Source organism: Ambystoma mexicanum, chromosome 14 (genome assembly GCF_040938575.1).
Source record: "Ambystoma mexicanum isolate Mex_15411 chromosome 14, UKY_AmexF1_1, whole genome shotgun sequence".
NCBI classification, from domain to species: Eukaryota; Metazoa; Chordata; class Amphibia; order Caudata; family Ambystomatidae; genus Ambystoma; species Ambystoma mexicanum.
In genome coordinates this window covers 104,145,904-104,164,499 of record NC_090940.1, presented here as the reverse complement: position 1 = coordinate 104,164,499, position 18,596 = coordinate 104,145,904, and the positions used below count along the sequence as shown (strand labels likewise).

The following is an 18,596-nucleotide window of genomic DNA, read 5'->3' as shown; positions in this document are numbered from 1 at the left end:
TCAACTTCCCAGGAGTCTTTCATTTAGGCCCAGGGGAGGAGATATTGACCATTTCTTTGTAATAGTGTTTTTGAGTCGCTGCCGAAGGATTCAAATGGTAGGTCTGTAAAATACAGGGGATGGGTCCTAGCCATTTCACTGGCTATTTGGGCCAATTGACAGTTCAGAGTCAGAATAAAAGACACTTCACCAACACCCTTGGAGATAACCAGGAAGAAACATTTGTAGAGATTTAACAAGTATGTTTCATAATGGCATCTCATCTAGTCACAGAGGCATGTGTAGGCTGTTCAAAGTGCTCGGCAATGTCACGGTTCCATTGAAAATGAAAGACATAAAAAGATGTTCAGTCTTAGTCTCAAAGTCCCACGTTCATTTCCATTGCTGCTTCCAAATCGGTTTAGAGAGCATTCACTAAACCACGAGAGGACAGCAGAAGAAATAAAGAAACCCTAAAAAAAATATGATTATTTGCGTCAGGGAAGAATTTCATTGTTGAGGGTTCTGCTGTCCCGCTTTGTGGGAGCCTTAAACATTGAGCTTTTTACACTTTGGTGTTTCTAGAATCTCTGCCTTATTTTTGTGGTCAGAGGGACTACTGAAGTCCAACTGAAGAGGCAACCCATTTTACCACAGGGCTGTCCATGCCATCTCGTTCAGAGAAAACGCCTTTGTGAGAGGTGAAACCTCCAAGTAAACGCCCGTCAAAGAAATCTGTACAATGACTTCAGAGAAAACATTTAAGTACAAAGGATTTTGAATGATTAAAGTTCATGTAAAAAGCACCAGCAAATTCAATTTGGGTAAAGAAATGGATTTAATATACCAAGAGGATGGGCCAAAACAGTATCTGTTTTTACACAAAGGCAACAAATAAAAGCATGATTTGCCCAGTTACCGTTTTATTCTCTAGCCATGTTAGATGGATGTGGCTTTGCAGGGGTGCTCATTGAGCAGCTCATTTTGTCCCTGGAAGTGTTCTGTCACCCAGAAGGTTTGTTGGCTGTAGGCTGGTGGCAGTGTTACATTTTGTTTTTGGCTACACCGCCCTGTGGGCCTTTACCACCTTTGAAGCCAAATACACATATATGATGGACATTTGGGTACTAAAGCATTTCTAAAATCTCATATCCCAGACCATTTTCCTTTGTACCCTTTCTCTGTTTAAATGGGGTCAGAGAAACTGCCAAAATGACCACTATATCTAAGCAGGCTCTGGACAGAGTCTACCCAGTCATCCATTGGTGGACCCCTATCTTGACAGAGCTGAATGGGGGTCTCCCACACACATCAATATGCATCTGTTTGGGAGTGTATGAAATTCTTCTGGCAATCCAGTATTGGATGGCATCCAAAATGTAGACTGATGCATGGTTGTGGATTAGTATGCAGGTTACATCTGCCCCACTGCGTGCCTCTTTAACTAGGGAGGCCATGGGCTATTGAACACGCTTCCTTTTGGAGCTTACCTTGAAGTCTGCTGGAGAAATTGGCTGCGCCTCACCCTCTACCGCTGAAAAAATAATTTCAGCAAGGTTCCCCTTCTGATTCCCATAGGTGATGCCTGCTGGAAATTGAGGTCTGCAGCTTCTGATGCCCTCCCAGAAGCCTTCATGTCCTTGTAATAGTCGTTGGACGTAAGGTGGGCACCCCTCTTCAGCCTTGCTGGACCCAGAGTGGCTCATCGATGCTCCACTTTATCTCTGCACCATCGTAGGATGTCAAGGATTGCCTCCTGAAGAGCTTTCCATTATGGGGCTGAACTTGCAGTACTTACCCAACATGTTGGGGCCAACTAATTGCAGCTGTTTTGCTGCAGCTCTAAGGGGGATGTGCATGGTTAGGGTATTTTGTTTATTTTGGGGGTTGGGAAGAGGTGAGGGGGCATAGAAAGGTGGTATGGGGAACTTACACCCCCATAAAAATGCCACGAAAACTGCAGCGATGAGTTGGCCACCTATGAGCTGTACCAGATCCGTTTTTCTGCAGTGGTTGATCTTTTGCTTCTTCCTGATATCAAGCTCGGGCTGTAATGGCTCCAATTCCTGATCCCCCCGCTCCCGATCCTCCTCCTCACCTGGTTTGAATTCCGGTTTTGCTCCGAACCTCTTCCGCCACAATGTTTTTTCTTTGCTGTGCAGATAAGGCCGGCCGCGAGAGGAAGCCACCCTGAACCCGTTATTAGGAGGTCCAGGAGGGGCACTCCTTCCGCAGCAGACCGGTCCGGGGAAAAAGCCTTACGGCATAAAAAACCCCTGTCTTGATGGATGGTACAGGAGAACAGCAGGAATTTGAGGGTTCCGGTGGAGGAGTTCCTTGGTCGTTCCAGCGGACGTGCACTGGGCGGTGGAAGGTACGTTGGAGGCATACAGTAAATAAATGCGGAGATAAGATGGGGAAGTAGACAGAAGAAGAGAGAGAAGCGCTAGTTCAGCAATAACAAGGCGGAAAGCAGGAAGGGGGAAGGGAAGCGAGAGCTAAAGGAAAACAGCGTGTTAACCCGAAAGCCTAAACGCGAAGGGTTGCAACGCGTCGGCTTCCGGGTTGAACGCAAAGAAATAGGCTTGCGACGGCGTATTCCGAAAAACTAGACCGTCGCAGTACGGTGGATGGGAACGTGGCGGCAATCTCAATGGCGGCTCATACGCCAACGGGGCCACAACCGCCAGCTTCCTCGGTTCGTGACACCTGAGCCATCTCTGACCTACTTGCTGCAGTCCAAATGAATGCTCCTTCACTGCTGTTGCCGATGCAGAGTCCTTCTACTCATGAGACTTCTGAAGTGGGCCTTTCATCGGAATCTTGCGGCTTTGGCTCCATCCTCAACTGGAACTCTGCTCATCCTGACCAGAGATTCCAACCAACAACTAACCAGACCAAGTCCAGACATTCAATCTACTTCTGCAACTGGGCTTTGCAGGCCTTTTCCATACGTCCTTTCAGCCCCAGTCACTGCCCTGATTCACTGTCCACAGATCTGGTGACCCAGAATGCGTTGCTGGTCCTGTCCAGCAGCAACATATGTCTTTGACTGCAAAGTGTCTTCTGTGCCCACTTATCTACAACTATTTGACTTTTGGTGGCTTGAGTCCCAATCTGCAGCCATGTGCTGCTGGAGCCTGGGCTTTGTGCATCTCTGGTGGGGTGCCTCTGACTCCTCAGTTGAGTGATTGCTGTCATCTTCGCACTTACGAAGTATAATACTTACCTATTTTTCACTATAATTGTGAGAGACCCATTTGGTTTGTCCCCGTTAAATCCTATGGACAAACTTTCTGGAACTGTAAAAACTCTCTAAAAGTGACAATCCTTTTTACATGTAAACAGCCATTGTCTCGTTGTCCCCCTTGAGGTCCTGTAATCTGTAGAGCAATCCCTGTACTTTGAAGTAATTACTGCGATTTTCTAAGCCTTTTATAGTTCTACATTACTACATTCACTTCCAATGTTCATTACAATGTAAATAACAGTGTGCCTGTACGTGCCTCTGTGTTCCTATTGGTATTAGGTGTGTCCTTTGTATCCCCCCACTGTATTTTTGATACCAGTCTGATTTCTTTTGATGCATGTTGCGCTAAATTGCTACCATTCCCTCCTAGTTAACCTTACAAAGAGAATATTATCTTGCTTAACTTCACTTGTCTTCTTTATTGGCTTTAGGGGTGAATTGTGTTCTGTTTAGACCAGTTACTGTGTCTATTTTGACTATTTGACTATGCTTATTTAATGCAATATGTATAATGCAGAGTATATATATATATATATATATATATATTCACTACAAAAAACTTTGTTATTGGGACGTTATGGTTAAGTTGCACTACTAAAAACCTGTGAAATTCACAAAAAAACTTTATAAACTTGACATTATGGTTCAAAGTAAAATCGAAAAAACCCCTGAAATTCGACAGTTATGGTAGGCTAAGCAACCATAACTGCCAGCACCTCTGTGCACTGCTAACACTAACACCCAGGACATCACTGATGACATCACACGTGTAGGCCCTTCGTTTTTGTTCACTGCCATATCTAGGATAGGTGGGTTTATTTACTGACAGTCAGAAAGTTAACTTTCAAAAGGTATTACATTTATAAATGTTGCTATTCTCACATGTCATTACACTACTTTCCTTTGAATTTAATCGCATCGTTTGATGTACATATATAGTGGAAGAAGCAGGGCTGAAACACAGCAATCATATTTGTGCGTGAATCCAATCATGTTGATTATACACAGTTGCTAATGATACTGCCTCTTGTATGCTTACTTTACTCTACACGTTTAAGCCCCATCTTTGTAAGCATTTTAGTCTATTTATGTTTGTGTGTATTACTAGAAATATGTAGTAAGCGATGCATTATTAGCAATTTAGTACATGTTTCACAGACCACAAAAGTGTGATACAGAAACATTCACCTTTTTATTATACAACTTTGGAAAATACAAACTTAGCACCTCTGTGGTGTATGCTGCAGCCAATACCTACATTTCTGTATGAGTAGGTTCCTGTACTAGAAAGAACACTGCAATGAAATTTTCTTCAGAACACTACATTGCGTAATGAAGTATGTACTTTATTACACATGTCCCGATAATCCCTGATATTTTTTTGCTAAAATTACATTCACAACCCCTCTTCTGAAAAGTCAATGCACATGTAATGTCATCAGTGATGTCATCAATGACATTTGTGATGTTATCTTTGATGTCCTGGGTGTTAGTGTTAGCAGTGCACAGTGGTGCTGGCAGTTATGGTTGCTTAGCCTACCATAACTGTCGAATTTCAGTTTTTTTTTCGATTTTACCTTGAACCATAATGTCAACTTTATAAAGTTTTTTTGGGTGAATTTCACAGGTTTTTAGTAGTGCAACTTAACCATAACATCCCCATAACAGTTTTTTTTGTAGTGAATTTTACATGTTTTTAGTAGGGCAACGTAACCATAACGTCCCTTTAACAAAGTTTTTTTCACTGAATTGCATAGGTTTTTAGTAGTGTACTTGAATGATAACATTACGTTAGCAAAATGTTTCTACTGCATTTACGAGGGTTCTAATAGTAACAAATAAGCATACTACATTTGAAGTAACTGCCCACCTTCCGAAGAATGCTACATTATCATATGCTGGCGCACAGCATGGGGGCGTGTTTGAAAACTCATACACACTTCACAATAACATGTGTGCCTGGTTGATAGTGAGGAAGTACATTGTATATTCTTGTAGGAACTTTTAACTTCAAAATTTCCGGCGCAGAACTCCACAAGGCAAGTTTGCAGTACAATAGAAGCAAGAGTGCATAACGACGTCTCTGGATCATTAACCCCCATTCCTCCCCAAGAAATGGGGCATGAATGTCATTAGCAATTGAGATTTTATAGCACTAACCCGTGGTACCAAAAAAGAGGATTTTTTTGTTTTCAACCGGAACGCCTCCGGTGTTCCCGGCTGAAGAAAACAAATCCTTTTCCAAGATGGCCACCATAGAAATGGAAGAAGGATGTTGGATAGAAACCCTTCTTTGCTTTCCATTACAGCCTGCAGAAAGCAAAAATGAAACCGTGTGACCGTAATGGCAGCACCACATTTTTGTTCCTTGAGAAATGTGTCGTTATGAGCAAGACCTTTACAGGAAAGCCAGTCCCTGGTGGACATGGCGACTTCAAAGCAATGTTTTGTCCCTTCCAGTAATGGACAGTACCCACTTCCTCGACATTGTGGGCACTAACCATACATACAACCTACTCCTCAGAGACGGACGCTATACAGTTGATTTGTTATGTACATGACAACACTTGTTAAAGAGCAAAACACTACCACATGCACAACACGAAGCTTTTCGGTCACCGTCAATGACCTTTACATACATGTGTTGTACATGCAGTAATTTTTGTCTATAAAAATATGTGTACAAAACGCAAAGGATTAGTCTTATTACATCTGCACTAGATCCCAACAAACTCTGTGATGGGAAGCGCAATCACGTCAGAAATACTGCAAGCAACACCATTACCACTCACCTTTCCACACATAATTTCGTAAGTGGCACAGGTTGAAAGGTGTGAAAATATGTGTATTGGGAGGGTGTAACCATGTATTATTTTACAAACATTTCTGTACAGCAAACACTTTGAATGCACCTTAACTCATTTATCCTCTTTCAGAAAGATACCAATCATTCTGAACTAATGTTGGTTAATGGGGCATCTGGGTGATAGAAAGTGGTCTGACAGTGACAGAAATTGGCCTGACGGCACTAAAGCATATGAGATTGGCCTGAGCCTCCCGTAGTCAAAGCAAGTGGTATGCAATAGCTTTCTCCATAACATTCCTTGGCAGCATAACCAGATACGTCCATAAGGACTTACGTGCCATGATGCATCACCTACAAAAGAACACATTAGGACCTGCAACGTAGCACGTCACATTTTGAAATAGGAGAGTTAATTGGGGAAAAAACACTAACATTTAAGAATTAGTAAAGTAGTTTTATTTCACAATAAAGTGAGTGAAATCATCGCCCTATAGAATTAGTAAAGTAGGTTTGTTTCACAATAAACTGTGTGAAATGATCGCCCTATTCACATTTGCATAAAAGTAGTAAGTTTGTCTCTTTGGTCAACAATGAAAATGTTAATGGTAATGGCCACGTTATTGCTTTCCCACACAGAAAATAAGCGTTGCCGGCACAGTAGTCGTTTTCATTGCACATTGATTTGCAAGACGACTTCAATGGCTGTGATCTACACCACCAGAAAGGATGGAATGCTACTCCTTATGGCGACAGCAGCGTAAGGGCATAGAGGTCCAACACGGTCATCGCACTGAATTATGACGCACAGACAACCGATGACGAACAGTTGCATTTGACGGTTAAAAAAGCCATCATTCGGTAGCTGCAATCCGTGTCAATCACAATAGGGAAGGAAGTAGCTGAGGGGGAAAAGGGAAATAAAACATGTATCAATATGCAACCTTTGAACAAAACAAAGTTGTAATAAATAACATTTTCAGTAAAAATTATTGCAATAGGAGGAAATGTAGTGGGACCCTATGGACGGCGACAATGTGCAATCTCCATAATGTGAAAAAAACATTTCAACGGCACAGAAAGGTGGATCGTCTTTATTAATAATACAATTTTAGTTTGGAAGTAGCTGAGCGGTGAAAGGGGAACTGAAAGGTGTATCAATACGCAACCTCTGCACAAAACAAAGGTGTAACATATACCATTTTTACTAAATATTAATATTAATTTAATTTGGGGAAATGTAGTGGAACCCTACAAACGGCGACAATGTGCTATGTCCATATGGGGAATCAAAAAATGTCAACGGCACAGAAACCTTGTAATTCATTAGTAAAAATAAAATGTTTCTTTTCGAAAGAAAAAATTTAAAGCCAGTTCGGTATAGGCGTCAAAAATAAACTTACATGATGTGGACCGCCTCCATTGCATTTAGAACAGTCAGCCAGTAGTGTATTTGGAAGAGTACCTCTTCAGAACTGGTATTTCATGGTCGGTACAAGCATTTTTGAAGCATAACCTTATCAAACGATATGTTTTTCTAACTGTTACTCCCTGCATTCTTTGTACTTTTTCCCTGTGGCTGAAGGTTAAAAAACAAGTGACCCTTATGGGTGCCGACAAATATGTGGCCGTACTGAGCTCGTATTGAAAAGCAAAAATCAAGTGACCTTCACTCCGAATGGAAATACATTCTCATTTTGCAACAACATATCAGCAGCTATTCATGAGAACCGCTACTCCCGTACACGTGCAGAAGTGCTGTTTGTACGAAATAGTGCAGGTGGCTGGCTTAGATTTTAAACTGTAGGCCGCCAGTTTGACCTTAGTAATGTTGTTCATGTATTTTAACATGGGCGCAGTAAGTTCATTTCGTACAATGAGTAGCAAGTCCCACTGTACCGTACGAGAGTGGTAACAAGAAAACATCAATGTTTGACGTTGTACTGCCACATCTTATTAATAACGCTCACCTTTCGAAACAGTGTTCCATAAGCGTAAAAAGTGCATTGGTGTCTGCTTCCTTTATGTATGTTAGTGGCGATGAGCGCGTACAACAGAAAACGAAGTAAACATGGCGGCCGTATCGAAAGATTATGACGCACTTCATGCTGTGGCACAACAATCGGTGAAAGCGCAACATGGTCGCGGGCAGCATGCCACGGAATAGCCAATTGAAATCTTTTCCACGGAGCGAACAGGGAATTGTGACCGGGGAGCGGACATAGATATCACTAATTTTTAGAGACATACTTTTTGATTGTTTTTAAGGAAACTACTGGATGGATTGTCACCAAATTTACAAAAGCATGCTTTCGGGACCAATCCCCTGCCGCATATTTGGTGAAGATCCGTCCAGCGATTTGGCCTGTAGCCGTGCGTAAAGTTTTTCCCCCATTCAGTCTATGGGAAAAAAATAAGTTTTGGGACCCCCCCTATAACTCCCCCCCCCCTAGACGAATCCTCACCAATCTTTGCAAAAAAAATTCTGAGTGGCCCATATACTTTTTTTTGCAAAGTTTGGTGAGGATTCGTCCAGGGGGAGCGGAGTTATAGGCCGCCCAAAAAGTGCTCTTCCTATGGAACCAGCAACTTAACCATAACTACACAGCCACTACGGTGGCTGTGTAATTATATATATATATATATATATATATATATATATATATATATATATAGAACTTGTACTACCGTGCAAGTTTTTCGGAGTGCACTCCAGAAAGCAGCTCAGGGAGGATGATCCGTTCCAAACATTGAGGCACAGCACCAAAATATTCAGTAGGCAAAACATTATTATTTAATAGTTAAAATGTCATGGACATGAAAGTAAAACACGAAAATGACGCATTTCGCGGCAAACACACCGCTTGATCACGTTTTAGGGTATGAACACAAAGAAAGGACTTTTAAACTTGCCTAATCTCTATGGTTGCATCGTGTAGAGTGTCATTCCAAAGCAAGCTGTCAATTCACGAAATCTGCCATTATTAAATATTTTTAAATGTATTTAAACATCTTTAGACAATATGCTCAACTTTATAAAACATTGTCAGTACATATGTATATTTTTTAAGGAAGGAGCATAAGTTAAGTGCAAAATGTTCCTGGTTTGTTGACAGCGTTTGGAAACTCTACAACCATATTATGTCCCCTGCGCATGTATAAAACATACTAGTTTTGTCTCTGCACAGTCGCGGCTTTCTTTCAGTGTATACTTAATGTGGCATCTGATTATGTGCTGCCCAAATGCCGTCAGTGTTACAAAGACGAATGGCAATTAAGGCCGACATTGCAATGCACCTTTACGTTCATTGTACACTAGGATCGAATTAGTGTACAAAGTAAGTGACCTTTATATAACGATTTACCATTAAGATAAGAGGTCTGTGTCTGTTTATTTACCTTTTTAAGAATACATTCTGCAACGTTCTCTGTGTGATGGTCAGTACAGTCTGAGGTAAAAGATATGTGGCTATCATTAATATGAAATGTCCACAAGGCAATAAGGTGCTTAGGCTAAAGTGCCTAGTGCTCTTGGCAAAACCGTCTTCAGGTTCCCATGTAAAGAATTACCTCCTAAAGTGCAAGTGCTTCTTTATGCTTACTGTGCAAACTAGCAATCTACAACATAATGTTGGTAAAGTGCAATGTGCAGTTTTTCAGCTCAAGAATTGTATTCCCTATATGGGGATACATAAAGTGCTTACTGCATGTAACATCTGAACACGGGATAGCCAGCTTTTACATTGCCTGATGAACTGAGTGAGACTACAGTTCATTTAAAAGCATTAAAACACCTTACTAAAACCTTAATACGTTGTAAAATACCCGAGACCTTTTTGTTGACCATTTGTGCAATTTAAGAGAGACAGGCGGGATGGTGAGCATAGAATTACAGACCTGCCAGTTATCATGTGTTCAGAAATATTAAAGCAAAACATTGCTCACCCTAATCAAAGGAAAGAAAGAGATAAAAAGATAGGAGAGCAAAAAGGAGAGGGGGCCTAAAATTCATTCAATTCCTCTTTTGGGAGTACAGTACTGAATTGATAGTTCCACTAACCAAAATGCATTTGAAAAACACTTTCCTGTCACAGCAACCTTTAAGCCCCTTTGTGTAATAATTCATTTACATACTAATACAATACGAACCACCAATATAAGAAATATTTGACATCCTATAAGATTATTTGAGCCATTACAATTATAACAATAATGTGAGAATATATAAGAAGATGCTAGAATATACTAGGAGTTGGGGTCTATTTACAATGTATATTCCGTTTTCTCTAAAATGTATTTCATGTTACTCAAGTGCCTAAAAAGGTATAGAGTTCTTCATCCAAGTTATGGCCTTTTGGTTTCTTAGTTTTCAGATCTAAGATGTACTTTGTCTCCGATTGTCTGAGGAGGAGCTCACGATTACCCCCTCTTGGTGTCTAATCGTGTGTATACCAAAATAAGCAAAGCCTTCTAGTTTTCCTCCATGTTTTTCCTGAAAATGTAAAGCCATTGGGTATGTGGGGTCAATGTTTTTAATGGCTCTTAAATGTTGGAGTATTCTAAGTATCAATTTGCCAATAATACTCCCCACATACCACTTGTCGCATGGGCAGGCGAGTACATACACAACATACTCTGTTTCGCATGTGATCCTGGAGTTGATGGTCACATTCTTGTGTAGTACAGGATGGAGGTAATTTTTAGTATTCTTAGCAAACTTGCACACCTTGCATTTTGTACATTTCTGAAAACCTTCTGAGTTGGCACTTAGCCAGCCTTGACCTGCTTGTATAGTTTGTGGGCTCATATAACTGGATACTAGGTTATCCTTGAGTGAGGTAGAGCGTCTAAAGGTAATGTTTATGTTGTTTCCCAAAGTGCTGCCCAGATGCTCATCTTGTTTAAGTACATGCCAATATTTCAATATTTGTGCATTATATGGCGTATGTTATTGGAGACTTTACTAAACGTTAAGATGAGTCTGGTATCTGTTGCATCCGGGTCTGTTTCAACAGAAGCTTTGGACATCAATAAAGAAGAACAATCCTTTTCTCGTGCTTTATTGTACGCTCTTTCCAACACTCTCTTAGGGTAAACTCTTTCTTGGAACTTGAGAGCCATACTTCTGCAGTCCTTATCAAAAGTATCAAGTTGAGAGCAATTGCGTCTGATGCGAATGAATTCGCCATAGGGTATGCTCCACTTCAGGGCTGTGGGGTGATTACTTTTAGCGTGTAAGGGTATGTTGGAGCATGTAGGTTTCCGGTAAAGTTCAGTCACTAGTGTACCTTGTGCCACTGTTACAAGAATATCTAGATAGACAATAGCAGTCTTGCTGTGGCACTCGGTGAACTGCAAATCGAATTCATTCTCATTAAGTGACTTGACAAACTCCAACCATTCAATTGTAGATCCATCCCAAATTACAAATAAGTCATCTATATATCGTAACCAGAGTACAATTTTTTCTGTATAGTGACTATTCGTTGAGACTGGTACTATGAACTTCTCCCACCAGCCCATAGTAAGGTTTGCATAAGGAGGAGCAAAGGTAGTCCCCATGGCGGTTCCTTGCTGCTGCGTGTAGAAATTCTTATTAAATAAGAAACTGTTATTAGTTAAACAAAGGTTGGTCATCTCTAGAATCATCTTCGCATGTTCCATATAGTTAAGTTATCTGGTTTGTAAGAAATACTCGTACGATTTCAAACCATCCTGGTGTTTTATTGATGTGTAGAGGGAGACTACATCCAAAATTTTGTTAAGGAAGTCCTTAGTGTCCCTTAAGTATGACGGTAGACTGGTGACAAATTTAACTAGCGTTTTGTCCACTAGTTTAGATACATTTTCAAAGAGTGCTCCACAGAGTGTAACTATGAGCCTCCCTGGTGGTCTAGTTTTATTTTTATGGACCTTGGGTAGGAAGTAGATGGTGGGCATCACCGGAAATTTGGGATGCAGGCATTTACACATATCTTCGTCAAGTAGGCCTCTCTCTTTCCATTTCATCAATAACTTGAATAGTTTGTCATTCATTTCTGCTGTAGGGTCGCTGTCTAGTAGTTTATAGCATTCTGAATTCCTCAGTTGTCTATTGGCTTCATTGATGTAATCTAGCCGATTCATTATGACTATGTTGGTGCCCTTATCCAATGACTTGATTACATAGTCTTCCATATTGGACAGGATCTCCTGCTCTCGGCGAGTAAGATTATCTCTGAAGTACATTTTAGTCCTTCTGAAATTCTTTAAATCTCTGATAACCAGATCTTGGAAGGCCTCAATGTTCCCTCCTGGATTAAACATAGGATTAAAACGTGACTTAAGTTTGAGATTACTCTTGCAAGGCCAATCAGTCTGTATGTTCATAAGGTCCCATTGTGGATCACTTAGGTCTTCATTTTCTTGCCATTCAGATTCCAAATGGATGAGATCACGTAATATATGTGTATCTTTGATCACCAAGGGGGTGTAGCCACTCAAGGGTTCTTCCAGCTTGAGCTTTGGGGGATTGATGGCAAATAATTTCTTCAGGCGTATTTTCCGCATATATCTGTCAAAATCTATTCTTGTTTCAGCATAGTTATATGAGGAGGAGGGGCAAAAATTAAGTCAAGTTTGAGTACTTTTTGTTCTTCAAAGGAGAAATCTTGTGATGCTATATTGATAATGGACATGTCTGCAACTTTACTTTGTATTGTCATTAATTTTTTGTCCCAGAGCGTGTTTGCCTGTCTGTCTTTTCAATTGCAGTGGTGTCTGTGGCAGTTGCCCCTCCTTGTTTTCTTGTTCCTCGTGACTTGGTTGATTTTGGCCACCCTCTTCCTTTTGTTTTTTTGCCAGTATTGTTGCTTCTGCCATCCATTCCTAAGAGTCTCATCTCTTCTAAAAAATTACATTTTCTCTGGGGCTGTTCATTTCCACTCTCTGTGGTGTCTATATCTGAGGATGATGGTTCGCTGGCTATATCCTTTTCTGTATTTGATGTTGTAATCGGGAATTGTCTTAAGGTATCAAATCTTTTGGCGAATGTGAGTACTCTCCCCTTCTCATAATCGTCCTTATCGCGCAGAAATGTCCGCTGTTTCCCTTTGCTTTATTTCTTCCTCAAATATTTTGTACCCCTGTTCCATGTTTATGCGAATGGCTTTCCCTTCTTCACTTTGGCTGATCGTCTTCAGTTGTTCTTCAGTCTCTTGTATTTTTGACAATATTTTCTCACGATCAATCTTTGCATATTTGATTAAAATGTTAAGAAATGTCACTGAGCAGGTGTTACTCGATTCCCCCCCATTCTTCTAACATTGCAGGGACCTGTTCTTCAAAGGTGGGTGTTGTGAGTATCCGTAGACTTCTGGGGATACATCCCACATTGACATAGTTTTGCAATGAGTATTCTTCCCACCATTTACTTATTTCCGTCTTTGTAGCTTTTCTAGTTCTCTTAGAAGTCTCACTTCATTGTTTAACTGGATGTCTGGTGGTTTGTTACTGGGCTTATTAGTGGCGGTACACGTTTGTTTTTCACAAAATAAAAACACTGCCTGTTCCTTACGTGCACTTTCCTTTTCCTTTTGTGTAGACATATTGTAGTAAGAAATGCCTGGATATTGGTGCCTGTCTCACTAGAGAAGGAATTCTCACCTTCTATGCAGGGTTTCAATAAACTGGGTGCTTAGAAACCTTTCCCTTGTACATATATTTGGAAAAAACAGGAAACCATTGACGGATTCCCAAAAGGATTGCACTCCAACAGATCAAACGCCAGAACGCAACTCCTCACAATGCAAAAACCAGCCATGCGGTCATCAAGTCCTCATAGTGTCCAGATTATTTAATGACCACAAACACTTTTATAATAACATAAATGTTGTTAGGATTGATTTCTAGAGACAGGCATGGTGGACAGATTGTAGGTGGCCACCCTGGTTAGAGTGAACAGGGGAATTGAGACGTTTGCCAAAACCCAATCAACGTACACGTAGAGAGCAGTCAAGGCTATTCTCAGGAGTGTGTGAGGGGTCAGAAGTCCACAATGAGTTCACACACACAGTGATACACACATTTATTCAGTTTGGACAGGAACATATACAAATACAGTATTTATTCTAGGCCTAAAACACATTAAAAAATGAAACAAGCAGGTGATAATATTGCACAACACTCAATAAGAAACATATATACAGTCACCATAGGTTCTTAAACTGCATTCAAAGACTTACATCAACAAAACAGTTAAGTGAAGTGATGCAGTAAAGAACGGAATGCAGGACTCAAGGAGTGAAGAAAGCCCAACCGGTATCCAAGATCCGCGGTGGTGCGGTTTACCGCATGCTGAAACCGCAAAGTGCCGCTGATCCGAAAAGAGTCCGTAGCTGCCGCCGATCTCCGAATCGCTGCTGCAGGAGTCCCCAGACGTCCTCCCTCTTGTCCCCATGACTGAGGCCCAGGAACCCATGATCTGCATCGCTGCAACCCGACAGAAGCCAGCTGGGCCACTCTTCTTTGAACCAAAGGTACTGTTCCGACTGGGGATACTTAACTCTGTATTGTTAGCTTTGCTCTTCTCAGTTAAGACTTGCAATAGCTGCTTTGCTAGAGTTGATTTCAGCTCTAAACTTCACAAGTGTAACAATTTGTGACCTTACAGTGATCTTTCTTCAACAAAACTCTCTTATTTTGTGCAAGTCTTTTACTATCTAAGAAGTGCCTCAGCTCCGTAGACTTTGGATGTCCTGGCTCCCTGCAGACTCTTCTATTCCATTTGACTTTGATTCTTAATGTCCCTCATAGGTGATGCATTGGTTTTCAACTAATATTGGTGGGAAAGGTTTTTATCTAGACTTCATTGGAAGATTTAAAGTGCTCACATGCTCTGAGAACTGGTTTAACATTTTTCCTTCCTTTAACCTTTCCTTTCTGCAACCTTCAGAATTTACACAGTGTACTAGTGATATATAAATGCCATTACTGTCCTAGTTAGTGACGTCAGCTGAGGTTGTAGGAAGTGTGTAAAAGCATCTCTAAAGAGTATCTACTAGCTTTGTGTTTATTCTGGAAAAGTTTTTTAAAGTGTGTTTGATTGTTACACATATTGCCCTTTTTAAAGAATGCTTATTTAAAAACAACTGTTAATTATTTATAAGTAGAAACTTTGAGTGTAAGTGTTACTTGGCTACTGGTATTTGTGGATGTCATTGCTACAGCTCTACAGCTCACATTTACCCCTCTTGAGATAAGCCTGGCTGCTCAGTCACACTACCAACTTGTGTTGTACAGGCCTACACCAAAGGTGGGTTACCTAATACCAAGAAGACAAGGGTTATTTAGTCTACGCCATGATTACTTCATCAATTCTTGCCTAACAATGGGGTTTTGCATTGTGCCTTACAAATGATCAGATTGATTTAGGCTTCGTCTAACATGCTCAATCTCACCATTCCCCTTGTTCCCTCCGCCTCATTCCTGCCACTGTTCTTCTGACCTTTTGATATTCTCACTCCTCCACAATGCTACTTCTTCCTCTGCACTATGCTCCTCCTTCCAAAACACTCCTTCACCTTCGACCGCACCACTCAAACACCCTTCTTTCACTCAATAACATTTGCTTCACAATCAATCTGTACACTATTTGGTCTACCCATTCGCCCCACAACCACACGCTCTTAAACTGCAGAACCACTTTCACTTCTTAGCCAAAACCTCACACCTGCTCCACAATTTGCCTCCAGACTCCACTGCTCTGTCCTTCCTCCTGCTGGTCTTGCGGTCATCCTCCTGCTGGTCTTGCGGTCATCCTCCAGCACAACCTGATTTCACCCAAAAAAAAAAACACACTTCCTGCTTCATGTCCCCTGCGTTTATCCCCTTTTCCCTCCCAGGAATGGAGAGCTCTCCTTGACCAATCTGAACCCGACTTGCCCACCAGGGCATGGGTGTGCATAAAAAAAGTCATAAGAAGGGAGCCCAGTGTGAGGGGTAAGAAATGTGAGGTGGACAACTTGGTGAAAGTTGTTCAACGAAGGCCATTTTATTATCAAAAGGTCGGATAAACGCCTCACTATCCCCACCCTGACGAGGATTTCCCTGCCTAAAATTAACTAAAGGATTTTGAGAAGCCCCTTAATGCTCACACCAGAATAAATGGTTTATAGTGATAGCATCGAATGCAAAAGCAACAAATGCAAAAGCCTCGAAAAACAATGCATTTTTTTAATGGGGGGTCCCCCCTCAACCCTTGTTTTTTTACCCCTTAAAACCCATTTTAATAAAAAATAAAAACCTTTAGCTACAAAAAAAATGCATTTTTTCAAGGCTTTTGCATTCGATGCTTTTGTATTCAATGCATTGTATTCGATGGAATCACCGGATACCAGAAAAAAATACAACCCACTGGGGAAAAAGGCCCAGCACACCTCTTGCAAGGAGAACAAGGTTTATTTTGATGAAAACAAGCACGCGATAGCAAAGAACTCTGCTACCACGAGGCGCTCTGACAGAATCAGCATGAACAATGGTTTTTAAAGGTAAAAAGAGTTACAAATGACGTACATCACATAAGTTACAAATCTGCATAGCTGGTTGGTGTGACACTATACATAGGCGGTTTGCCCCATAGGGGATACCAATACCAGGCCATTGGTCCCAGTGTCGTCTGCTCCTCTTCTTCCACGTGGGATTCTTCTTCATACGTCATCAAGCGCAGAGCTACTAATTGCCAATTGCTAGAAATATTCAGTACATCTCCTATCTGTGGCCTAATGTGCACCTGGTACTGCAGACATGGGCGCAGAGGCCTAAATGTGTTACTTTCCCTCCCTAGCACCTCGCAGCACAAATCATAGGGGGCCCAGGTGGGGTGAACACTCCTTTCTGCTATGATCTTTGATGGATTAGCACACTAACAGTTTTAGGTCAGTGGTCTGGGATTGACCAGTACACTGGAATGCTGGGGTCTTGGGGACAGGGGCATCTGGCCACTATAACTTAGGGTTTGGACTGGCAAAAGTCGGAGGCTCATGCCCGCCTTCTCGTGGGATAGCGTTTGACAGGGAGCTCTCAGCCCCCTCATGGTTTTGCACGGCACATTCCTTCCGCGATACAAATACTAACAGTATGAGACAATTAAAGGTTTATGAATCTCCACGTGTTTGGTCTCTCACTGCGGCCTACGTTACACCCCGACCCTGCATGCACACACGTATTTCCCTGCGCTGGGCTCGAGCCTCCTGCCCTGGCTTCAATACGGCGCTAGGCCTTGATTTCAAAATGGCTGCTTATTTTCTAAGATGGCGTTTTCACTCCCAGCACAAACTACATCAAAAGCGTATACTAAGATGGCCATAGGGCCGCTTCTATTGACACCCAACTCCCCTCTCCCCTCCATGGCCTCCCCGAGTCCCTACATCAGGCTCTTATGCCTTTGCCTCATGCAAAACCTTTTGGGAGCCTGGGACGATTGTGCTCGCTCCCCAAAAAGGAAAACACTAACAAAAGGTTTCTGTCCCTCACACTTACACACAGAAACCAAATCAATAAGGAATTATATGGCAGCTTAACAACAGCAAACAAAACAATATAGGTCAAAACACAATAGCTGCTTCTTCCGACAACCTAGGTGAATTCCCCAGATTCAAGCAGGTCTTTCTTTAAATGTTCAAAAAGGATAAGGAAATCCTGTATCATAAGAGAGTTCCACTTCAGCTGTTTTCCTAATTCAACTTGCCAACACAAATTTCCAATTTGGATTCAAAGGACAGTTCACAATGGTTTAATAACACTTTCCTCTTCCAACTTCGTAAATTCAATGCAAATGTCTTTGTCAGGATGTTTACGCACCACTTCAACTTCAGTACTGCTTTATCAAAATAGGCATCAATTAGGCATATTTTAAAACTTCATTAGCTTCAAAACAAATGTTATTGTCAAGATGTTTTGGCACCAATTCAACTTTGTTGTAAGCTTTACCCCACCACAGTACTTTATGAACTTTTACCTGGCTTACTCTCATGCCAGGTTTACCACTTCTACAACACTTTGTTCCGGTTTATTCTTACCGAAACAGAAGCAATGGTTACCAATGCTCTTGGTCTGGTATACTCTCCTGCCAGAACCAATTGGCACAAAGTTACAAGACCTGATATACTCCCATGCCAGGCCCAACTACTACCTCCAAGTACTTCTTTGGTAAGGGTCACCTTTAAAGGTTTTAATAATGTCTTCTGCTTCACAACATTAGATTTAGGATTCTCTTCAGGGGACACATGAATCACACGGGTGCTATTTATAACACCTACGTGTTTGCCACATGCAAGACAGGCAAGGCTTCCTTCCTCCTGAACCTCTTGTACCAGAAGGGCAGCCCTCCTGCCAATCTTGTTCCACCTCTGTATTATTAACCAAATACTGATTATAACTCTTCCTCTTCTTCACACCTCTTTGACTTTGGCAATGTGGGTTTAAGACATTGGCCCTCATTACGACCCGGGCGCTAAGTACCGGTCATTACCGGCATGGCGCAATTACCGTGTCTGTGCTGGCAATAGACCGCTAAAAGCGGCCCAT

At 41.5% G+C, this 18,596-nt stretch overlaps 1 protein-coding gene across 5 annotated transcripts in view; it reads right to left on the bottom strand.

Moving 5' to 3' along the window:
- The window catches only part of DCAF4 (DDB1 and CUL4 associated factor 4), a 497,489-nt gene that overhangs the window by 238,701 nt on the left and 240,192 nt on the right, over nucleotides 1-18,596 (bottom strand). The window lies entirely within an intron of this gene.